This window comes from Leiobunum rupestre, chromosome 9, assembly GCF_980474605.1.
Source record: "Leiobunum rupestre chromosome 9, qqLeiRupe1.1.hap1, whole genome shotgun sequence".
Taxonomy (NCBI): Eukaryota; Metazoa; Arthropoda; class Arachnida; order Opiliones; family Sclerosomatidae; genus Leiobunum; species Leiobunum rupestre.
Genome location: NC_143392.1, coordinates 55,056,849 through 55,080,286, shown reverse-complemented (window position 1 = coordinate 55,080,286; position 23,438 = coordinate 55,056,849). Strand labels below are relative to the sequence as shown.

General features: G+C 43.8%; 6 non-coding genes and 8 pseudogenes across 6 annotated transcripts; all 14 read left to right on the top strand.

The window, feature by feature from the left end:
• The first annotated feature begins 207 nt into the window (after window positions 1–207).
• LOC149931198 (U2 spliceosomal RNA) lies at window positions 208–388 on the top strand (annotated as a pseudogene).
• A 5,274-nt stretch (window positions 389–5,662) lies between these two features.
• Window positions 5,663–5,857, top strand: LOC149931197 (U2 spliceosomal RNA). Its single transcript, XR_016476501.1, has one exon. It is a non-coding gene; the product is annotated as a U2 spliceosomal RNA (small nuclear RNA).
• Window positions 5,858–6,917: 1,060 nt separating this feature from the next.
• LOC149931196 (U2 spliceosomal RNA) lies at window positions 6,918–7,017 on the top strand (annotated as a pseudogene).
• A 1,472-nt stretch (window positions 7,018–8,489) lies between these two features.
• Window positions 8,490–8,680, top strand: LOC149931195 (U2 spliceosomal RNA). Its single transcript, XR_016476463.1, has one exon. It is a non-coding gene; the product is annotated as a U2 spliceosomal RNA (small nuclear RNA).
• A 1,062-nt stretch (window positions 8,681–9,742) lies between these two features.
• LOC149931194 (U2 spliceosomal RNA) lies at window positions 9,743–9,934 on the top strand. The gene has a single exon (XR_016476164.1). It is a non-coding gene; the product is annotated as a U2 spliceosomal RNA (small nuclear RNA).
• Window positions 9,935–10,994: 1,060 nt separating this feature from the next.
• On the top strand, window positions 10,995–11,097 carry LOC149931193 (U2 spliceosomal RNA; annotated as a pseudogene).
• A 1,602-nt stretch (window positions 11,098–12,699) lies between these two features.
• Window positions 12,700–12,879, top strand: LOC149931192 (U2 spliceosomal RNA; annotated as a pseudogene).
• A 1,064-nt stretch (window positions 12,880–13,943) lies between these two features.
• LOC149931191 (U2 spliceosomal RNA) lies at window positions 13,944–14,087 on the top strand (annotated as a pseudogene).
• Window positions 14,088–15,595: 1,508 nt separating this feature from the next.
• LOC149931190 (U2 spliceosomal RNA) lies at window positions 15,596–15,780 on the top strand. Its single transcript, XR_016476455.1, has one exon. It is a non-coding gene; the product is annotated as a U2 spliceosomal RNA (small nuclear RNA).
• Window positions 15,781–16,844: 1,064 nt separating this feature from the next.
• Window positions 16,845–17,036, top strand: LOC149931189 (U2 spliceosomal RNA). Its single transcript, XR_016476163.1, has one exon. It is a non-coding gene; the product is annotated as a U2 spliceosomal RNA (small nuclear RNA).
• A 1,060-nt stretch (window positions 17,037–18,096) lies between these two features.
• LOC149931188 (U2 spliceosomal RNA) lies at window positions 18,097–18,205 on the top strand (annotated as a pseudogene).
• Window positions 18,206–19,663: 1,458 nt separating this feature from the next.
• On the top strand, window positions 19,664–19,841 carry LOC149931187 (U2 spliceosomal RNA; annotated as a pseudogene).
• A 1,064-nt stretch (window positions 19,842–20,905) lies between these two features.
• LOC149931186 (U2 spliceosomal RNA) lies at window positions 20,906–21,004 on the top strand (annotated as a pseudogene).
• A 1,465-nt stretch (window positions 21,005–22,469) lies between these two features.
• On the top strand, window positions 22,470–22,655 carry LOC149931185 (U2 spliceosomal RNA). The gene has a single exon (XR_016476435.1). It is a non-coding gene; the product is annotated as a U2 spliceosomal RNA (small nuclear RNA).
• Window positions 22,656–23,438: the final 783 nt, after the last annotated feature.

Sequence of the window (23,438 nt, the reverse complement as noted above, 5' to 3'; positions counted from 1 at the left end):
TGATATTACCGTTGACGGCTGAAAACGCTCGATGGCCGTCGATCTTTTTGTTTGAAATCAAGAAGTTGCCTTCTTTGGTCAGACGTGATGGTTATACACGCTGTCATCTCCAGCCACGAGCAATCTGCTTAAACATATTTATGAAATATATGAATGCTCAATCTCACTCTTTTTCTTTTTCAACCACCAAAGCCCCCTTTGCCGGTTATCGCTTCTCGGCCTTTTGGCTAAGATCAAAGTGTAGTATCTGTTCTTATCCGCGGAGAGAGCAGACGTGCGTCCGCATCGCTCCGTCGACGCGGTTTTTTTTCTCTCTCGTCTCGCGCGTTGCTGCCTTTTTCAAGGCGGCGGCCGTGATTCCCGTTTTCGTTGCCCGGCGCTAAGCCTAGTTCCGCGAAGTTGTGAAATAATTTGTGTTTGCCCCGTTTTTATGGTCGCTTTCTAGGCGCGTTTTAAGGTAACTTATAACCCCTTTGGGGGAGTTGTTTCTTTCGGCGTTTGTCAGCAATGGCAGCGTTGGTTAAAGCGCGTACCGCGCGTTTAGTTTCTGATGAAAGTGTAAGTTATTTGGATGTAGCCGAGGCCGTCTACAACCAAGCAGGTCCGGCAGCTTTCGAAACCCTGCAACCGCTCGGAAAGGGAATCTTCGTGATCGTGTTCGTCTCTCAAGTTCTCTATGACAAGTTTATGGAAAGCAACTGTTTATCTATAAAAGGTAAAGATTACGAATTACAAGGGATCGACTCCAATTCTCGTTGGATAACGATCAAAAACTTACCTCCGTGGATCCAGGCAGATACGGTGTGCACGGCACTGAAGGAATATGGTGATGTCGAAAAACACGAGTTTGAAACTCACCAGAACGTCCCCATTCTGAAAGGCGTCCGCAACGGCAATCGCAAAATAAAAATTAAAATGACGAAAGCAGTGCCGAACCTATGGAGGTTTAATAGAGGGCAATACTTGGTGACTTATTCCGGGGTTGTTCAATTGTGTTTCGGGTGTAAAAAGCCCGGACACAATCGAGCAAACTGCCCGGATAAAAAGACCAAGATGGCGAAGAAGTCAGAGAAGGAGAATGAGATTTCAACGAAGGCTAAGGAAGATGCCGTAGATACGACGGCCACGACGGCGGAGGAAGTCCCAGCCTCGCTGGTTATCGGTGAGATGATGCCTGTTGCTGAATACCCGGGGATTTCCTTCCCCCCTCTAGGAGCTTCTTCCAGCGGCGAGGATGCCGCCTTAGCGCTCTTCGATGCGATTTTTGACAGTTCCACAGCCAAAACGGGATTTCAACAAGTTGACGCGTCACCGCAGGTTTCATACACCAAGGCCCTGCTGAGTCCGTCCAGAAACCACCTACCGAACCCACCAGTCCCGATTTCAAATAGATATACGCCACTGAAGCGCCAAAAACAGGTTTCTCCTGGCAATGCGCAAGTATTGTCACCGAAGAAAGTACGTCAGGATAGTGACAGCCATTCTGACGGTGAGATTACATTTTAATGACTTTAAATTTTCTAGTTAAGCCCCACGTAATTTTTTCACATTTTAAGTGTTCGTCCCCCACGTAACTAATTTTTTATCTGTAATGTCTTGCCAATTTAACTGTAGTCATTCCATTCCAAGCCAATTTAACTGTAGTAACTTTTCTCTAGCCATATTAATTGTAGTACTGTTAGTATTAATAATTTTATAATGTCTCTTAACCTAATTATCGCTACTCTCAACGTAAATGGTTTGAAAAACGTAGTAAAACAGCGCGAAATCGCCGCTTTATTTTTATCGGGGAACTTGGACATTTTAATGATTCAAGAGACTCATTGGCGTGAAACGGACAATTGGAAATACATCCGTCAACAATTTCCAGATGTGTATATTTTGTACAGTAGTGCACAGTCGTCCTGCTCGACTGGCACTGCGATTTTAATTAAACGAAAATATCAAAACTCGATACGAGGTCTTCGGACTGATAACGAGGGTAGACTTATTAGCTTAAACTTAGAAATTAACAATTTTACATTTAGATTAATGTCAATTTACGCGCCGTGCGTTCCTAAAACCCGGCGTTTGTTTTTCAATAATTTGTATAACTATTTAGATGGTCATTACGATCACTTAATTATAGGTGGTGATTTTAATTGTGTCCTAAACCCGGATCTTGATAGAATCGGTGTAGGGGTTCACAACGATCCCAGTGTTATTGAACTTTCTCGTAATATTACTGACTTAAACTTAATTGACGTTTGGCGCTCGCGTCATCCGACTTCCAAAGAATTTACGTGGCACTCGAACGGTATACACTCGCGCTTGGACACGATTTACATCTCGAACAGTGACGTTTTAACTATTTCTAAAGCCAAAATTATCCCAGTGGGGAGTTTAGCTTCAAAAGTATCTGACCATGACATGGTTACGTTGCTCCTGGCGATCGGGGACAAACGTCCGCGGGGTTCGGGTGTGTGGAAAGTTAATCCGGCCGTACTAGTCGATAACGATCCTTTGAGGGTCCGTCTAACGCGGATCATTGAAAAAGTTGAGTCGGTTGCCGATTGGGAAAACTCCAAATTGCAACTCAAAGTTGCGCTGGTCAAGGAGAGCAAGACCCGCGCAGCTGAAAAACGCCAACGCGCCGCGTTTCTTCGCTGGGCCTTACAAAAAGTAAGCCGAGTGAAAAACCCGAATTTAGAGACTATTGCCGCCGTAGAAGACGTAAAATCTCTTCTTCAAGACGAGTACCGTCGACAATACGAGGAGCGTATGGACCGCGACATGGCCTCCACGCTCGAGGGCGAAGAAACTTTCTCCGCCGCTTTCTATCGGAAATATAGGAAGAAGCGCAAACACGTTGACATCACAGCTGCTACGGGTCCTACGGGACGAACAACTGACAGGAAAGAAATTCAAGATATATTCGTGAATTTTTACGCGTCTCTTTACGATGCCGACCAACCTACCGGAGATTTTTTGAACTCGGGGGCTGTCAAGCTTCCGACCTTAAGTGAAGAAGACAGAGACTCTTTGACGTCCCCGATTACTGAAGCGGAACTTACCAACGCTCTAGGACAAATGAAATGCGGTAAAGCCCCAGGACCAGATGGCCTAACAGTAGAGCTTTACAAATTCGTTTGGGGAAGCCTGAAACCTATTCTGGTTAAGGTTCTCAACACCATGCTAGAGAACGAGGAGATGTCGCCGGCTTTTAACAGTGGAGTAGTAACGCTCCTCTGCAAAGATGAGACTACCAAAGACAATCCATCTTCTTGGCGGTCCATCACCCTCTTGAATTTGGACCGGAAGCTCTTGGCCAAAGTGCTAGAAATCCGAATCTCAAGTATCGCGGCACCCTTGATAGGTCACGGTCAAACGTGCGGAGTCAAAGGTCGCCAGTCACTATTCAACATGGTCTTACTCAGAGACATTCTCGCTAACTGCTCGGATCGCTGTCAAGCTGGTCTCCTCTTGTCAACGGACTTTGAGAAGGCGTTCGATCGGGTCAACCATGGTTTCCTCTTCAACGTCCTATCGCAGTTCGGATTCGGGCATCGTTTCGTCTCGTGGATCCAGCTGCTGTACTCTGAAAATAAAAGTAAATTATTATTAAATAATGAACTTACCTCGTCGTTCAGTATCCATCGTGGTGTCAGACAGGGCTGCCCTCTTTCGCCGGTCTTGTTTTGCCTCGCGTTGGAACCGCTCCTTCGAAGTGTGGTACAATCCCCGATCATTCGTGGCCTTCACTGTCCCGGAAAACCTTACGAGCAGTCGCGAATCACGTACGCGGCTCACATGGACGATGTAAACTTTTTACTGGAAGATAACGCCTCCGTTGCGGAAGTCCTACGTCTGTTGAACGATTATGGCAAAGAATCCGGAAGTAAACTGAACCTCGGCAAATCGATGATTGCGCCCGTAGGTTCTGGGCGCCGAGTAGAACTATCGCGTGATATCCCGTTGCGTTTTTCGGATGATCCGATCAAAATTCTAGGAATTCGCTTCCGGAATGATGGCGTTTCTCCGGATTCGACGCGAGGTTTCATAGAGAAATTCACCGACTCCTTCGAGGAATGGGAAAATTTTCAGATTTCGATGCGTGCCAAAGTGCAACTTATTAAACAAGTCGCTTTGCCACGTCTGACGTACGGCGTACCACTGCTGTCGTTCTCTAAGGAAGAAATACAGTTGGTCACGAAGAAAATGTTCGCCTTCATCTGGGATGGCAATTACGAAACTGTCGCGCGGGCGACAATGTATCTGACAACGAAAGAAGGGGGTCTTGCGGTACCAGAGGTAAACTCACTCCTCAACGCTCTTGAAATGTCAAGATATACGGCCTGCCTAAATAGCAAAGACCATTCAGTGAGGGATTCTATTATTTTCAACCTCTCATCAACAAGTAAAACCATTCTAGAAATTCCGTGGGACGCATCGAGGCTACACGCGGGTAATGTGCACCCACAATACGTTAAATTTACAGAACTAGCGTCGAAAGTAAAAGAGATCGACCCTGATGTTGACCTTCTATCAAAGTCCAACAAGTTTTTCGCAGAGGTTCTTCGCGAAAAAACTACCCCTCGTATTTGCGAGCTACAACCCTCCATTAACTGGGGAGTTGCGTTCAATAGGTCATCGGCGAAGTGTTTGGAAGGCCGACGCAGAGACCTTCTTTTCAAGATCGTGCACAACGCGTTACCTACAAGAGATATCCTGTTTACCCGACACATGGCGACTACGCGTCACTGCGCGTATTGTGGAGCCATCGAAACCCAAGTCCATATTTTCTACGAATGTGACAACGCCAAATTAATTCGAAACCACGTTCGACGTTTCCTAGGAGCTCGTTTCCTTTCATGGATGACGATGCTTTATTTGACCCCTCTTCCGGTCCCGAAAGAATGTATTTATTCGACCACCGTACTACTTGCGGAAGTGCTTTTCCAGTTATGGAAAGGCAGAAATCGTGCGGTCTTTGATAACAAAAAAGAATCGGCTTCGATAATTATCGCTCGGGTTCGCCACAATATTCTATATCGCGCGCGACTCGATCACCGACGCTTTTCGGAAGGGGTGTTCAAAGATCGCTGGTGTGCTGACCCATGTCCAGTGATCCAACTCGAAAACGATAAATTAAAGTTGATGCTCTAGAAACTGTTAATTCCTAAAAGAACATAAATCAGTCATTGTACAAACACACAATATCAAAGGAAATATCAAACACTAGTCACAACCTTGTCTACAACGAGAATGTTACTTCACCAGTTCCGAAATTTAAGGACCCACAGTACGAAATAACCGCTGTAATGGCCAATTAGTTGACACTTAACTGTGATACCCGTAAATAAACGTACGAACAACGAAACTATACGTTCATCCATTATAATGTCTCCTTACCTTTAATGCCGCTAAACTCTAGACTCAAAAAAACCTGAAAAGAAATATAAAACAATAACTAAATAAGTGAACTTACCTTTAAAATTAACGACAACTTAATTTTATATCCGAAACGTTTAAAAATAAACACAAAACGAGTACGAAAACAAACGTACAAAAATTCTATTGGAAAAATGTATACTTACCCTTTAAAAGGAACCTCTTTATAGTCAACGAGAACGTAAACGGATCATATGATCTGACATAATTGTTTGAACAATTTGTAACTTTTTACACTTTGTAAATTCAGTATTTATAATAAAATAATTTAGTATCTGTTCTTATCAGCTTAATATCTGATACGGGTCCCATCGGGGCCCAAGATATTAAACTTATTTTTGGACGGCGGCGGAGAGGTCGGAGCTTGCTCCACCTCCGCCACGGGTTGGCCTGGTATTGCAGTTCTTCCAGGATCGGCCCACCTCGCTCAATGAATCTAAAATCAAACACCATTTATATATATATATATATATATATATATATATTCCTGACGTCATAAGAGGGAAAGTCGTCATTGGCTAGTCATCATTTTGAAGATTCGGACGGATTTGTTTTGTAATTTTTACCTTAATTGTCGTACGTTACCAACGGTATGATTTTTTTAAGTCACTTTCGTTACTAACAGGAGACATGATTAGGAGTTCACAGCCGGCCGCTTTTCGACATTCGCGTTGGCAACACGTCTTCCCCTTTAAAAAAAAATTACCCCCTCCCAAACCATGGTAACTCCGTTCTCGAAACGGACACCATATAAGTTATTTACATCGAGTTACCTAGCGAGGATTGCGGTACTATCGCTGTAGAAATAGGGGACTGTTAAAAGCGGGATGGTTTGGAAAAAACGAGTTTTTGTGTTGCTGATGCCGGGGCGCGTACTACGCGGCAACCACGGTCAATTCGTAGTGCCATATCTCATGACACTTCTCTACAGCTATTCTGGTAAGCGTGCAGGAGGAAACTCCGTATGATCATGATCTTACTTTTTCTAATTATCGATTAAGCACGGTTCCATGTTGCCACTTATTAAAAAAAGACCCAGAGAAAACCGAAGATAAATTATCGCCTTGGCGAACTAGTTAGAAACAGCGTAAAAGAAAATATTTAACAATACACAAATTTTATTAAAAAGACTAAAATACCGCGTTAATGGAAAAAAAGAGGGATAGAGGAAGAGAGCAGCCACCGGCACGCCGTGTTCCCCGGTGGTCTCCCTCCCAAGAAATGACCCCACTCGACGCGGCTTACCGTCGTTGATGGGTCGAGAACCAATGTATTCCACGTGATATTACCGTTGACGGCTGAAAACGCTCGATGGCCGTCGATCTTTTTGTTTGAAATCAAGAAGTTGCCTTCTTTGGTCAGACGTGATGGTTATACACGCTGTCATCTCCAGCCACGAGCAATCTGCTTAAACATATTTATGAAATATATGAATGCTCAATCTCACTCTTTTTCTTTTTCAACCACCAAAGCCCCCTTTGCCGGTTATCGCTTCTCGGCCTTTTGGCTAAGATCAAAGTGTAGTATCTGTTTTGCAGTATTATTCCGCGATCTTAGTCGAGAGGCGAGAAGTGTTTTCTACGCCTTTGAGGCGAGTGTTCCTGCCTTGCCGCATGTTCCGTTGATGCTCCGATCCGATCCGCTCTGCTGTTGCCTGTTCCTGAAAAGAAAAGTACTTACCTGGTACTTACCTGCCGTTGCTGCTGACCCGCTCCACTGACGCCGCTCCTCCTTGGAGCTTCTCCTACCAGACGATATTCTCCTAGCCTGAAATGGCTACGGAGGAGAAGAAAAGATCCGCTCGACTGGAAATCGATGCCGGCTTTCTAGACGTGGCAAAAACCATCTACGACCATCTTGGACCAAAAAGCATAGATACACTACAACCTTTGGGTAAGGGAATCTTCCTGATTACGTTTACCACCTTGGCCTTCCTTCAAGAAGCTCTCTCATGCGACGACCTGAAAACTAATGAAAAGAAATGGAAACTTACCTCAATGGATGATGAAGGGATTTGGATTACCATCAAGAACATACCTAAATGGATCCAATGGGATTCAGTGATTAGTACCCTCCGACAATACGGTAATATTAAAACTTACCATTTCGACGAGTATCCTCAACTGAAGGGCGTAAAAAATGGCGACCGCTCGGTGAAGATTGTTATGGCGAAATCCATACCCAACGTTTTATTTTTTGGCCGCATCCGCGCCCTTATTTACTATAGAGGCGTTGTAAAAAAATGTTTCTTTTGCGACGAAGTGGGCCACACGGTTTCCTCGTGTGAAAAGAAGCAGGCTACGCTAGAAGAAAGACGCCCGGTTCCACTTGATGGCCAGGATCAATCTTCAACGAACGAACACGAGAGTGTACAAGAGACTGACGATAAAGAAAATCTGCCAGTAGCGCCTACTCCACAGAAAACTGCCAATTCCGGTATACCAGACCAGGAGGTTGCCGCAAGCACCTTAGAAGACTTAAGCAGCGAAAGTGAAAAAAGCGACTTCGAGACAAACGAACAAGACAACAGTACAGCTGACGGCCCCCGATGGGATCCAGCAACCTGGAGATTGGGCGACAATCCCGACTTAAAGAAATTAACCAGACAAGAACTACAAGTACTTCTCGAAAAAGTAAACAAGGAACCTCCAACCCGAAATGATTCTCTCAACTGGCACTTAGATGAACTCACAGACAACATCACCTCAATCCTCCAAAGTTATCCGAAACGCCGCAATAGCACCACTCCAATAAAAAAGAAAGCGAAAAAAGGCAAATCTATAAGTTAAGGTAGTACTTAAATTTTGAACGAAATCACGGTGTTTTAACTCTACAAGATAATTAGTGTTTTAACTCTTTGTAAATACTTACTATTTTAACTATACATTTTTTTACACTTTGAAAATATTTTTTTATAGCTCTCTTTTGATAATTGTCTCTTTCTCTTCATTATTCTCCTTTTGTAAATTGCGGTTATCATGCAGTCAAAAAAATTAATAATAATGACCTGCTGTAATTTAAAAATAATTTAAAAAGCGGGAAATATACCTGACCAGGGTACTGTATTTTTATTGAAAAATAATAAACAAATTCAGTATCTGTTCTTATCAGCTTAATATCTGATACGGGTCCCATCGGGGCCCAAGATATTAAACTTATTTTTGGACGGCGGCGGAGAGGTCGGAGCTTGCTCCACCTCCGCCACGGGTTGGCCTGGTATTGCAGTTCTTCCAGGATCGGCCCACCTCGCTCAATGAATCTAAAATCAAACACCATTTATATATATATATATATATATATATATATATATTCCTGACGTCATAAGAGGGAAAGTCGTCATTGGCTAGTCATCATTTTGAAGATTCGGACGGATTTGTTTTGTAATTTTTACCTTAATTGTCGTACGTTACCAACGGTATGATTTTTTTAAGTCACTTTCGTTACTAACAGGAGACATGATTAGGAGTTCACAGCCGGCCGCTTTTCGACATTCGCGTTGGCAACACGTCTTCCCCTTTAAAAAAAAATTACCCCCTCCCAAACCATGGTAACTCCGTTCTCGAAACGGACACCATATAAGTTATTTACATCGAGTTACCTAGCGAGGATTGCGGTACTATCGCTGTAGAAATAGGGGACTGTTAAAAGCGGGATGGTTTGGAAAAAACGAGTTTTTGTGTTGCTGATGCCGGGGCGCGTACTACGCGGCAACCACGGTCAATTCGTAGTGCCATATCTCATGACACTTCTCTACAGCTATTCTGGTAAGCGTGCAGGAGGAAACTCCGTATGATCATGATCTTACTTTTTCTAATTATCGATTAAGCACGGTTCCATGTTGCCACTTATTAAAAAAAGACCCAGAGAAAACCGAAGATAAATTATCGCCTTGGCGAACTAGTTAGAAACAGCGTAAAAGAAAATATTTAACAATACACAAATTTTATTAAAAAGACTAAAATACCGCGTTAATGGAAAAAAAGAGGGATAGAGGAAGAGAGCAGCCACCGGCACGCCGTGTTCCCCGGTGGTCTCCCTCCCAAGAAATGACCCCACTCGACGCGGCTTACCGTCGTTGATGGGTCGAGAACCAATGTATTCCACGTGATATTACCGTTGACGGCTGAAAACGCTCGATGGCCGTCGATCTTTTTGTTTGAAATCAAGAAGTTGCCTTCTTTGGTCAGACGTGATGGTTATACACGCTGTCATCTCCAGCCACGAGCAATCTGCTTAAACATATTTATGAAATATATGAATGCTCAATCTCACTCTTTTTCTTTTTCAACCACCAAAGCCCCCTTTGCCGGTTATCGCTTCTCGGCCTTTTGGCTAAGATCAAAGTGTAGTATCTGTTCTTATCAGCTTAATATCTGATACGGGTCCCATCGGGGCCCAAGATATTAAACTTATTTTTGGACGGCGGCGGAGAGGTCGGAGCTTGCTCCACCTCCGCCACGGGTTGGCCTGGTATTGCAGTTCTTCCAGGATCGGCCCACCTCGCTCAATGAATCTAAAATCAAACACCATTTATATATATATATATATATATATATATATATTCCTGACGTCATAAGAGGGAAAGTCGTCATTGGCTAGTCATCATTTTGAAGATTCGGACGGATTTGTTTTGTAATTTTTACCTTAATTGTCGTACGTTACCAACGGTATGATTTTTTTAAGTCACTTTCGTTACTAACAGGAGACATGATTAGGAGTTCACAGCCGGCCGCTTTTCGACATTCGCGTTGGCAACACGTCTTCCCCTTTAAAAAAAAATTACCCCCTCCCAAACCATGGTAACTCCGTTCTCGAAACGGACACCATATAAGTTATTTACATCGAGTTACCTAGCGAGGATTGCGGTACTATCGCTGTAGAAATAGGGGACTGTTAAAAGCGGGATGGTTTGGAAAAAACGAGTTTTTGTGTTGCTGATGCCGGGGCGCGTACTACGCGGCAACCACGGTCAATTCGTAGTGCCATATCTCATGACACTTCTCTACAGCTATTCTGGTAAGCGTGCAGGAGGAAACTCCGTATGATCATGATCTTACTTTTTCTAATTATCGATTAAGCACGGTTCCATGTTGCCACTTATTAAAAAAAGACCCAGAGAAAACCGAAGATAAATTATCGCCTTGGCGAACTAGTTAGAAACAGCGTAAAAGAAAATATTTAACAATACACAAATTTTATTAAAAAGACTAAAATACCGCGTTAATGGAAAAAAAGAGGGATAGAGGAAGAGAGCAGCCACCGGCACGCCGTGTTCCCCGGTGGTCTCCCTCCCAAGAAATGACCCCACTCGACGCGGCTTACCGTCGTTGATGGGTCGAGAACCAATGTATTCCACGTGATATTACCGTTGACGGCTGAAAACGCTCGATGGCCGTCGATCTTTTTGTTTGAAATCAAGAAGTTGCCTTCTTTGGTCAGACGTGATGGTTATACACGCTGTCATCTCCAGCCACGAGCAATCTGCTTAAACATATTTATGAAATATATGAATGCTCAATCTCACTCTTTTTCTTTTTCAACCACCAAAGCCCCCTTTGCCGGTTATCGCTTCTCGGCCTTTTGGCTAAGATCAAAGTGTAGTATCTGTTCCCAGCTATTTCGCTGAAATCTTGGCCGAAAGGCCGTTAAGCGAGTTTCCCAGCTATACAGCTAGTTCCTGCGATGCTGACTTACCTGCCGGTATCCTGACGTTCCTGTTCCTGTTCCTGTTTCTGAAGCTGCCGCTGCTGTTTCCGGTTCCTCTGCTGTTCCTGATTCCGCTGCTGCTCCTGGTCCTGGTCCTGCCGAGACTTACCTGTCGCTGTTGTTCCTGGTCACTACGCCGTATCCTGACTTGGCTGACTCCTGCCATTACCTTTTGACGCCGTTCCTTCTTGGGACTTACCTTCAACCGACGACCTTTCCACAGCCTTAATGGCTGCAGAGGTTAAAAAACGGACTGCCCGGCTTGAAGTCGACGCCGGATTCCTGGACGTCGCTCGGACCTTCTACGATAAACTTGGACCTCAGTGCTTGGAGACTCTTCAACCTGTGGGTAAAAATTGCTTCTTACTTACCTTTACCACTCTGGCCTTCCTCCAGCAAGCTGTCTCCTATGGGGAGTTAGTTATAAATGGAAAACCCTGCACGATAACCAGCATCGACGACGACGGTGTCTGGTTAACCATCAAGAACCTGCCCTCCTGGATCCAATGGGACGCCATACTAACAACTCTCAGACACTACGGAACCATCAAAGCTCACAGACTAGACGAATACCCCGAACTAAAAGGACTAAAAAACGGCGACCGCTCTGTAAAAATAATCATGTCTAAAACCATCCCTAATGTTCTCTTTTTTGGCCGAAGCAGGGCATTAGTCTACTACACAGGGGTCGTAAAAAAATGTTTTTTTTGCGACCAAGAAGGCCACAACTCCTCGACTTGTGAAGCAAAACGAGCTAAGCAAGAAGAGCGGAATCAACCCATGGAGGAAGGTCAGAAAGAGTCTCCAAAGGAAAAACCCGAGCACGTCCAGGAGACAGTCGACAACACTTCAGCTAAGGAGCAATTACCCATAGCAAAAGCGGCAACATCGCAGGGAACACCACCAAGCGACCACCAGGAATCCCAGCCCACGAATCGTTACGACACTCTGCATGCCACTCCGAAAGAACTAGAGATCTTAAAGAACTATTCACAAAAGGAACTACAAGGATACACGAAATACATCGAGACAACTGACGCTATAACAGACAGGAGGAGGCAGATGTTGTTAACACTCATCAGCAAGGAACAAGAAAAATTTTCGAAACGACGCTTGACCAATTCTCCAGGAAAATCAGCTAAGAAAGGAAAGACCCAGAACGAGGAGAAGAAGTCATTCGCCAGCGCCGCCAAAAGCACACCCGAACAAGATATATATGCAGAATACGTAACATACTGAATTTTGCACATATGTTTCTAATACACTTTTAATATATTTTTTTAAAATGTATTTTAGTGTATTATTCACATATTTTATTCGTCACCTTTAAATTTTAAAATTAAGTTTTTTATCTCGATTATTTCTTAGTGTTTTGTTTTAAAGTTTTTAACTTTACATAACTCTCACTGTTTAAACCCTGCAAAAAAGAAAAAAATAATTATATGCTTAATAACTATACTTACCTTGATCGACTATGAACTTGACTTTTGTTCGCGATAATTTAATTAAGTAAAACGCGAACAAATACAACAAACGTAAACATGTAAAAACTGTTAAATTAACGAAGCTTTTAATAAACAATTAAAAGTATCTGTTCTTATCAGCTTAATATCTGATACGGGTCCCATCGGGGCCCAAGATATTAAACTTATTTTTGGACGGCGGCGGAGAGGTCGGAGCTTGCTCCACCTCCGCCACGGGTTGGCCTGGTATTGCAGTTCTTCCAGGATCGGCCCACCTCGCTCAATGAATCTAAAATCAAACACCATTTATATATATATATATATATATATATATATATATATTCCTGACGTCATAAGAGGGAAAGTCGTCATTGGCTAGTCATCATTTTGAAGATTCGGACGGATTTGTTTTGTAATTTTTACCTTAATTGTCGTACGTTACCAACGGTATGATTTTTTTAAGTCACTTTCGTTACTAACAGGAGACATGATTAGGAGTTCACAGCCGGCCGCTTTTCGACATTCGCGTTGGCAACACGTCTTCCCCTTTAAAAAAAAATTACCCCCTCCCAAACCATGGTAACTCCGTTCTCGAAACGGACACCATATAAGTTATTTACATCGAGTTACCTAGCGAGGATTGCGGTACTATCGCTGTAGAAATAGGGGACTGTTAAAAGCGGGATGGTTTGGAAAAAACGAGTTTTTGTGTTGCTGATGCCGGGGCGCGTACTACGCGGCAACCACGGTCAATTCGTAGTGCCATATCTCATGACACTTCTCTACAGCTATTCTGGTAAGCGTGCAGGAGGAAACTCCGTATGATCATGATCTTACTTTTTCTAATTATCGATTAAGCACGGTTCCATGTTGCCACTTATTAAAAAAAGACCCAGAGAAAACCGAAGATAAATTATCGCCTTGGCGAACTAGTTAGAAACAGCGTAAAAGAAAATATTTAACAATACACAAATTTTATTAAAAAGACTAAAATACCGCGTTAATGGAAAAAAAGAGGGATAGAGGAAGAGAGCAGCCACCGGCACGCCGTGTTCCCCGGTGGTCTCCCTCCCAAGAAATGACCCCACTCGACGCGGCTTACCGTCGTTGATGGGTCGAGAACCAATGTATTCCACGTGATATTACCGTTGACGGCTGAAAACGCTCGATGGCCGTCGATCTTTTTGTTTGAAATCAAGAAGTTGCCTTCTTTGGTCAGACGTGATGGTTATACACGCTGTCATCTCCAGCCACGAGCAATCTGCTTAAACATATTTATGAAATATATGAATGCTCAATCTCACTCTTTTTCTTTTTCAACCACCAAAGCCCCCTTTGCCGGTTATCGCTTCTCGGCCTTTTGGCTAAGATCAAAGTGTAGTATCTGTTTCCAGCTATTTCGCTGAAATTTTGGCCGAAAGGCCGTTAAGCGACGTTTACGCTTCTCAGCCTGTTCCTGCGATGCTGACTTACCTGCCGGTATCCTGACGTGCCTGTTCCTGTTCCTATTCCTGCTTCCGAAGCTGCCGCCGCTGTTCCTGGTTCCGTTGCTGATCCTGGTTCTGCTGCCGTTCCTGATCCTGGTGCCGCTGCTACTTACCCGTCGCTGCTGTTCCGGGTCGCTACGCCTGTATCCTGACTTGGCTGATTCCTGCCAATACCATTCGACGCTGTTCCTTCCTGGGACTTGCCTTCACCTGACGACCCCTCTAAAGCCATCATGGCTGCAGAGGTGAAAAAGAGAACTGCCCGTCTAGACGTCGACGCCGGCTTCCTTGAAGTCGCCCAGACCTTCCTCCGAAAAATCGGACCAAATTCAATCGAAACGCTCCAACCTGTTGGTAAAGAATCCTTTTTACTTACCTTTACAACCCTGGCCTTCCTGCAACAAGCAGTCTCCTACGGAGAATTAACCATCAACAACAAGACCTGTAAAGTCACCAGCGTCGAGGATGACGGCGTCTGGCTGACCATCAAACAGCTTCCATCATGGATCCAATGGGATTCCATTCTGACAACCCTGCGGCAATACGGAGACATCAAAGCTCATCGCCACGACGAATATAAAGAATTAAAGGGGATAAAGAACGGAGATCGTGTGGTAAAATTGAAAATGAAACAAACCGTTCCTAACGTACTTTATTTTGGCCGTAGCAGGGCCCTGGTATATTATACCGGGGTTGCCAAAAAATGCTTCTTTTGCGAGCAGGAGGGGCACGTTGCCTCTGACTGTGAAAAAAAGAAAGACCAGATAGCCGAGAAAAAAGAAACTGAAAAACCCGTATTACCAGAGGATCCTGAAACCACGAGAACTTCAACACCCGCACTTACCAACGCCACCACTCGAGCCAATAACCTAGAAGAAAATCAAGAAAATCAATCAAGCAACTTAACAATACTTACCGCATCCGACGACTCCAAAAGCTCTCAAGAGAGCTGGACCCTGATGTCACCAGAACCTTCCAAAAAGAACGCAGCACCTCCAGTCGAAACCAGCCAATACTCCGATGCCCTGAAAACAACACCAAAGCCCGATAAACCTGAAAATAAACCCGAAACAACAAGCAACGAACCTGAACAATCCGAATCCGACCGCAGCAACGACGAGACCACTTCAGCCACCGGGCCCAGGTGGGATCCAAATACCTGGAAGCCGGGGGACAAACCAAACCTTAACAAACTGACGCACGCCGAACTACAAATCTTCTACAACCGCCTCGACAGAGAACCTCCCTCAGGAATCAGAACCCTTGATTGTTCCATCGACGACCTCCAGTTCCGGGTTACAGACCTTCTTCAAAGCTATTCCAAACGCAGACACAGCACCTCTCCTAAAAAAACGGCGAAAAAAGGAAAATCTTCAGTGAAAAATTAAAATTTTAAACTTTTAATGTTATCACTAACTAATATGTTTTAAAACTTTTGCAAAAGAAAAATATGACCTGCTCTAACTTAATTTAATTTAACAAGCAGGAAAAAATGACAAGGGTACTGTACCAAATTTGATTTTTAATAAACAAATTCAGTATCTGTTCTTATCAGCTTAATATCTGATACGGGTCCCATCGGGGCCCAAGATATTAAACTTATTTTTGGACGGCGGCGGAGAGGTCGGAGCTTGCTCCACCTCCGCCACGGGTTGGCCTGGTATTGCAGTTCTTCCAGGATCGGCCCACCTCGCTCAATGAATCTAAAATCAAACACCATTTATATATATATATATATATATATATATATATATATTCCTGACGTCATAAGAGGGAAAGTCGTCATTGGCTAGTCATCATTTTGAAGATTCGGACGGATTTGTTTTGTAATTTTTACCTTAATTGTCGTACGTTACCAACGGTATGATTTTTTTAAGTCACTTTCGTTACTAACAGGAGACATGATTAGGAGTTCACAGCCGGCCGCTTTTCGACATTCGCGTTGGCAACACGTCTTCCCCTTTAAAAAAAAATTACCCCCTCCCAAACCATGGTAACTCCGTTCTCGAAACGGACACCATATAAGTTATTTACATCGAGTTACCTAGCGAGGATTGCGGTACTATCGCTGTAGAAATAGGGGACTGTTAAAAGCGGGATGGTTTGGAAAAAACGAGTTTTTGTGTTGCTGATGCCGGGGCGCGTACTACGCGGCAACCACGGTCAATTCGTAGTGCCATATCTCATGACACTTCTCTACAGCTATTCTGGTAAGCGTGCAGGAGGAAACTCCGTATGATCATGATCTTACTTTTTCTAATTATCGATTAAGCACGGTTCCATGTTGCCACTTATTAAAAAAAGACCCAGAGAAAACCGAAGATAAATTATCGCCTTGGCGAACTAGTTAGAAACAGCGTAAAAGAAAATATTTAACAATACACAAATTTTATTAAAAAGACTAAAATACCGCGTTAATGGAAAAAAAGAGGGATAGAGGAAGAGAGCAGCCACCGGCACGCCGTGTTCCCCGGTGGTCTCCCTCCCAAGAAATGACCCCACTCGACGCGGCTTACCGTCGTTGATGGGTCGAGAACCAATGTATTCCACGTGATATTACCGTTGACGGCTGAAAACGCTCGATGGCCGTCGATCTTTTTGTTTGAAATCAAGAAGTTGCCTTCTTTGGTCAGACGTGATGGTTATACACGCTGTCATCTCCAGCCACGAGCAATCTGCTTAAACATATTTATGAAATATATGAATGCTCAATCTCACTCTTTTTCTTTTTCAACCACCAAAGCCCCCTTTGCCGGTTATCGCTTCTCGGCCTTTTGGCTAAGATCAAAGTGTAGTATCTGTTCTTATCAGCTTAATATCTGATACGGGTCCCATCGGGGCCCAAGATATTAAACTTATTTTTGGACGGCGGCGGAGAGGTCGGAGCTTGCTCCACCTCCGCCACGGGTTGGCCTGGTATTGCAGTTCTTCCAGGATCGGCCCACCTCGCTCAATGAATCTAAAATCAAACACCATTTATATATATATATATATATATATATATATATTCCTGACGTCATAAGAGGGAAAGTCGTCATTGGCTAGTCATCATTTTGAAGATTCGGACGGATTTGTTTTGTAATTTTTACCTTAATTGTCGTACGTTACCAACGGTATGATTTTTTTAAGTCACTTTCGTTACTAACAGGAGACATGATTAGGAGTTCACAGCCGGCCGCTTTTCGACATTCGCGTTGGCAACACGTCTTCCCCTTTAAAAAAAAATTACCCCCTCCCAAACCATGGTAACTCCGTTCTCGAAACGGACACCATATAAGTTATTTACATCGAGTTACCTAGCGAGGATTGCGGTACTATCGCTGTAGAAATAGGGGACTGTTAAAAGCGGGATGGTTTGGAAAAAACGAGTTTTTGTGTTGCTGATGCCGGGGCGCGTACTACGCGGCAACCACGGTCAATTCGTAGTGCCATATCTCATGACACTTCTCTACAGCTATTCTGGTAAGCGTGCAGGAGGAAACTCCGTATGATCATGATCTTACTTTTTCTAATTATCGATTAAGCACGGTTCCATGTTGCCACTTATTAAAAAAAGACCCAGAGAAAACCGAAGATAAATTATCGCCTTGGCGAACTAGTTAGAAACAGCGTAAAAGAAAATATTTAACAATACACAAATTTTATTAAAAAGACTAAAATACCGCGTTAATGGAAAAAAAGAGGGATAGAGGAAGAGAGCAGCCACCGGCACGCCGTGTTCCCCGGTGGTCTCCCTCCCAAGAAATGACCCCACTCGACGCGGCTTACCGTCGTTGATGGGTCGAGAACCAATGTATTCCACGTGATATTACCGTTGACGGCTGAAAACGCTCGATGGCCGTCGATCTTTTTGTTTGAAATCAAGAAGTTGCCTTCTTTGGTCAGACGTGATGGTTATACACGCTGTCATCTCCAGCCACGAGCAATCTGCTTAAACATATTTATGAAATATATGAATGCTCAATCTCACTCTTTTTCTTTTTCAACCACCAAAGCCCCCTTTGCCGGTTATCGCTTCTCGGCCTTTTGGCTAAGATCAAAGTGTAGTATCTGTTTGCTCCTTTTTTCGAAGCCAAAGGCCGGGAACCGTATTTACCTGTATTGGGAAGTTTACTTACCTGCACTGCCGCTCCAGTCTCCTGCTGATCCTGTTCCGGTCCGTCTGTTCCTGAAATCCACAATCTTGGATCCACCACGAAAGGGATCGCTTCCCAGCGATTCCAGAAGTCCTCCAGCGATTCCGATGACCTCGGAGAGAGGCATCATGCCTCCTGCGCTACCGACGATCCTGAACCAGCAAGTTCCGGTTCCAGCTTTGGCTTCAGCTTCAGCTCTCAAGGCCGCTTCAGCCAGAGTTAAATTCGACGGAGTTGACGTGGAAGACGTAGCAAAAGCTTTGTTTAACCACGTCGAAGTGAAGAATGTTACCGTCTTCCAATTGGTCTCCAAGACCGAAGCTCAGATCACCTTTCGAGATGCAGCTAGTTTTCAGCGAGCCGTTGACAGCGGAATCGTCGTGGGTGACAAACAACTGGATGTCATCGGTGTAGTCGACCCAGTGGCGTATATCACTGTGAAGGATGCGCCGAGTTGGTGGGAGTTGGCTATATTTAAAAAATGGCTACGATCAAGCTGCGACGTCATCGCAGAATCTTGGGAGACTTACCAGGGCGGCGCTTTAAAAGATGTCCGAACCGGAACAAGGCGGCTGCAAGTTAAAGTCAAGGGTCCAATCCCGAACCTGATGACCATCAATGGGCATCGCATTCAGATCACTTACCGAGGCGTCCAGAGAATGTGTTTCTTTTGCCATAAAGACACTCATCAGGTTCGGGATTGTCCGAAAAAGAAGTCCAAGACTCGCCAGCCCCCAGAGTCCAACGGAGAAGTCATCCCAGCTCCCAGTAACTCGACAACTGCTCCCTTGGGGGTGATACTTACCAATGCCATCTCTCGAGAAGAAATCCTGAAAGAAAAACCATCACGCTCACCTGTAATACTTACCGAATCAAACGACTCCAGAACCTCCAACGAAAGCTTTTACTTGGCAACACCTTCTCCAAAGACCGTAGATCCTCCAGCCAAAATCTGTACCTTCGCCGACGCTCTGAAATCGCCACCACATCATGAACCTCAACCAGAAACTGAAAGCGAACCTGACTCCAACGAACATGACAGCCCCACAACCAGACCAAGATTCGATCCATTAGATTGGAATTATAACGAGGTGCCAGGCCTTAACCTACTAAAGAAAAACGAACTTCAAGCCCTCCTCGAAAAAATCAATGCCAGAGCCCCCACACGTTCAATTAGCCTAACCCGGACAGCAGAAGACCTCGTCGTAAGAATAACTGACCTCCTGAAAAACTATCCCAAAAGACGACGGAGTAGAACTCCAGAAAAAGAAATTAAAAAAGGAAAAATATGATTTAAATTTAATTTTTAAATTTTTAACATAGTTCTTTACTCGACTTTTATACCATGATCCTTTTTAAACGATTGTTCGCGCTAATTTAATTAATTAAACCGTGAACAAATATATAACAAATGAAAAATGTAAAAATGTAAAAAACGACAATCTTTTAATAAACAATTAAAAGTATCTGTTCTTATCAGCTTAATATCTGATACGGGTCCCATCGGGGCCCAAGATATTAAACTTATTTTTGGACGGCGGCGGAGAGGTCGGAGCTTGCTCCACCTCCGCCACGGGTTGGCCTGGTATTGCAGTTCTTCCAGGATCGGCCCACCTCGCTCAATGAATCTAAAATCAAACACCATTTATATATATATATATATATATATATATATATATATTCCTGACGTCATAAGAGGGAAAGTCGTCATTGGCTAGTCATCATTTTGAAGATTCGGACGGATTTGTTTTGTAATTTTTACCTTAATTGTCGTACGTTACCAACGGTATGATTTTTTTAAGTCACTTTCGTTACTAACAGGAGACATGATTAGGAGTTCACAGCCGGCCGCTTTTCGACATTCGCGTTGGCAACACGTCTTCCCCTTTAAAAAAAAATTACCCCCTCCCAAACCATGGTAACTCCGTTCTCGAAACGGACACCATATAAGTTATTTACATCGAGTTACCTAGCGAGGATTGCGGTACTATCGCTGTAGAAATAGGGGACTGTTAAAAGCGGGATGGTTTGGAAAAAACGAGTTTTTGTGTTGCTGATGCCGGGGCGCGTACTACGCGGCAACCACGGTCAATTCGTAGTGCCATATCTCATGACACTTCTCTACAGCTATTCTGGTAAGCGTGCAGGAGGAAACTCCGTATGATCATGATCTTACTTTTTCTAATTATCGATTAAGCACGGTTCCATGTTGCCACTTATTAAAAAAAGACCCAGAGAAAACCGAAGATAAATTATCGCCTTGGCGAACTAGTTAGAAACAGCGTAAAAGAAAATATTTAACAATACACAAATTTTATTAAAAAGACTAAAATACCGCGTTAATGGAAAAAAAGAGGGATAGAGGAAGAGAGCAGCCACCGGCACGCCGTGTTCCCCGGTGGTCTCCCTCCCAAGAAATGACCCCACTCGACGCGGCTTACCGTCGTTGATGGGTCGAGAACCAATGTATTCCACGTGATATTACCGTTGACGGCTGAAAACGCTCGATGGCCGTCGATCTTTTTGTTTGAAATCAAGAAGTTGCCTTCTTTGGTCAGACGTGATGGTTATACACGCTGTCATCTCCAGCCACGAGCAATCTGCTTAAACATATTTATGAAATATATGAATGCTCAATCTCACTCTTTTTCTTTTTCAACCACCAAAGCCCCCTTTGCCGGTTATCGCTTCTCGGCCTTTTGGCTAAGATCAAAGTGTAGTATCTGTTCTGCAGTATTATTCCGAGATCTTAGTCGAAGGGCGAGAAGTGTTTCTACGCCTATAAGGCGAGTTTGCCTGCCTTGCTGCATGTTCCGTTCCTGTGCCGATTTGATCCGCTGATGCTCTGTTGCCCGTTCCTGAAAGAGAAAAACCTACCTGACGCCGCTGCTCCTGGAATCCTTTTCTGTGTGAGACGCTGCTCCCTTGGACTCTCTCCTTTGTAGATCCTCTCATAGCCACGATGGCTATGGAGGTGAAGAAGAAGACTGCTCGCCTTGAAGTTAACGCCGACTTCTTGGATGTTGCTCGTACTTTCCTCGACAAACTCGGACCCAACAGTATTGATACGCTGCAATCTGTTGGCAAAGAGTGCTTTCTACTCACCTTTACGACCTTGGCCTTCCTACAACAAGCGATCTCCTATGGAGAAATAACGGTGAACAACGCATCCTGTAAGATATCCAGTGTCGAGGATGACGGCACCTGGTTAACCATCAAACAGCTCCCATCATGGATACAGTGGGATTCAATTTTGACGACCCTACGACAGTACGGAGATATAAAGGCACATCGCCTAGATGAATATAAGGAGCTAAAAGGAATAAAAAACGGCAACCGATCGGTAAAAATAAAAATTAATAAAACGATTCCTAACGTACTTTATTTCGGCCGCAGCCGGGCGCTGGTATATTATACCGGCGTCGCGAAAAAATGTTTCTTCTGCGACCAGGAGGGGCATATAGCCTCTACCTGCGAGAAGAAGAAAAACCAGATGGCAGACAAACCTGAAATCAACGACAACTTACCCAAGGATCCGGAAAGAAACAGAAGCTCAACACCTACACTAGCCAGCGCCACCACTCAAGACAATAACCTGAAAGAAAATCCAATAAGCAACTTACCCATACTTACCGCAACCGACGATTCAAAAAGCTCTGAAGAGAGCTGGACGATGACGTCACCCGAACCATCCAAGAAGAACCGAGATCCTCCAGTCCAAACCAGCCAATACTCCAATGCTCTGAAAACCGCTCCCAAACCCGATGAACCCGAAAATCAATCTGAATCAACAAGCAGTGAACCAAACAAGAACAACTCCGACTCCGGTACCACCTCAAAAAAGACCAACGCAACAACCAGACCTCTATACGATCCTACGACCTGGATACCGGGAACGAAACCGCCTCTAACCCAGTTAACCAAACAAGAACTACAGATGCTTTGCGAACGAGTCACGAAAGAACCTTATGGCCAGGACCGTGATATAAACTGGTCCATGTCCGAATACCTTGATGAAATAAAATTGGAACTCCAAAATTACCAAAAACGCCCACGCAGTACCACTCCCACCAAAGAAGCAAAAAAAGGAAAATCTTCACATTGAAGTTTTTTAATTTTAAACTTAACCTCGGTTTTACTTATATGGACTAATTAGTTTTTTACTTTTTAAATTCTTGTAACTATTTATTGACCTGTTTTAATTTAAACTAACTTAAAAAAACAGGAACTATCCGACAGGGTACTGTATTTTATTGAAATTTTAATAAACAAATTCAGTATCTGTTCTTATCAGCTTAATATCTGATACGGGTCCCATCGGGGCCCAAGATATTAAACTTATTTTTGGACGGCGGCGGAGAGGTCGGAGCTTGCTCCACCTCCGCCACGGGTTGGCCTGGTATTGCAGTTCTTCCAGGATCGGCCCACCTCGCTCAATGAATCTAAAATCAAACACCATTTATATATATATATATATATATATATATATATATTCCTGACGTCATAAGAGGGAAAGTCGTCATTGGCTAGTCATCATTTTGAAGATTCGGACGGATTTGTTTTGTAATTTTTACCTTAATTGTCGTACGTTACCAACGGTATGATTTTTTTAAGTCACTTTCGTTACTAACAGGAGACATGATTAGGAGTTCACAGCCGGCCGCTTTTCGACATTCGCGTTGGCAACACGTCTTCCCCTTTAAAAAAAAATTACCCCCTCCCAAACCATGGTAACTCCGTTCTCGAAACGGACACCATATAAGTTATTTACATCGAGTTACCTAGCGAGGATTGCGGTACTATCGCTGTAGAAATAGGGGACTGTTAAAAGCGGGATGGTTTGGAAAAAACGAGTTTTTGTGTTGCTGATGCCGGGGCGCGTACTACGCGGCAACCACGGTCAATTCGTAGTGCCATATCTCATGACACTTCTCTACAGCTATTCTGGTAAGCGTGCAGGAGGAAACTCCGTATGATCATGATCTTACTTTTTCTAATTATCGATTAAGCACGGTTCCATGTTGCCACTTATTAAAAAAAGACCCAGAGAAAACCGAAGATAAATTATCGCCTTGGCGAACTAGTTAGAAACAGCGTAAAAGAAAATATTTAACAATACACAAATTTTATTAAAAAGACTAAAATACCGCGTTAATGGAAAAAAAGAGGGATAGAGGAAGAGAGCAGCCACCGGCACGCCGTGTTCCCCGGTGGTC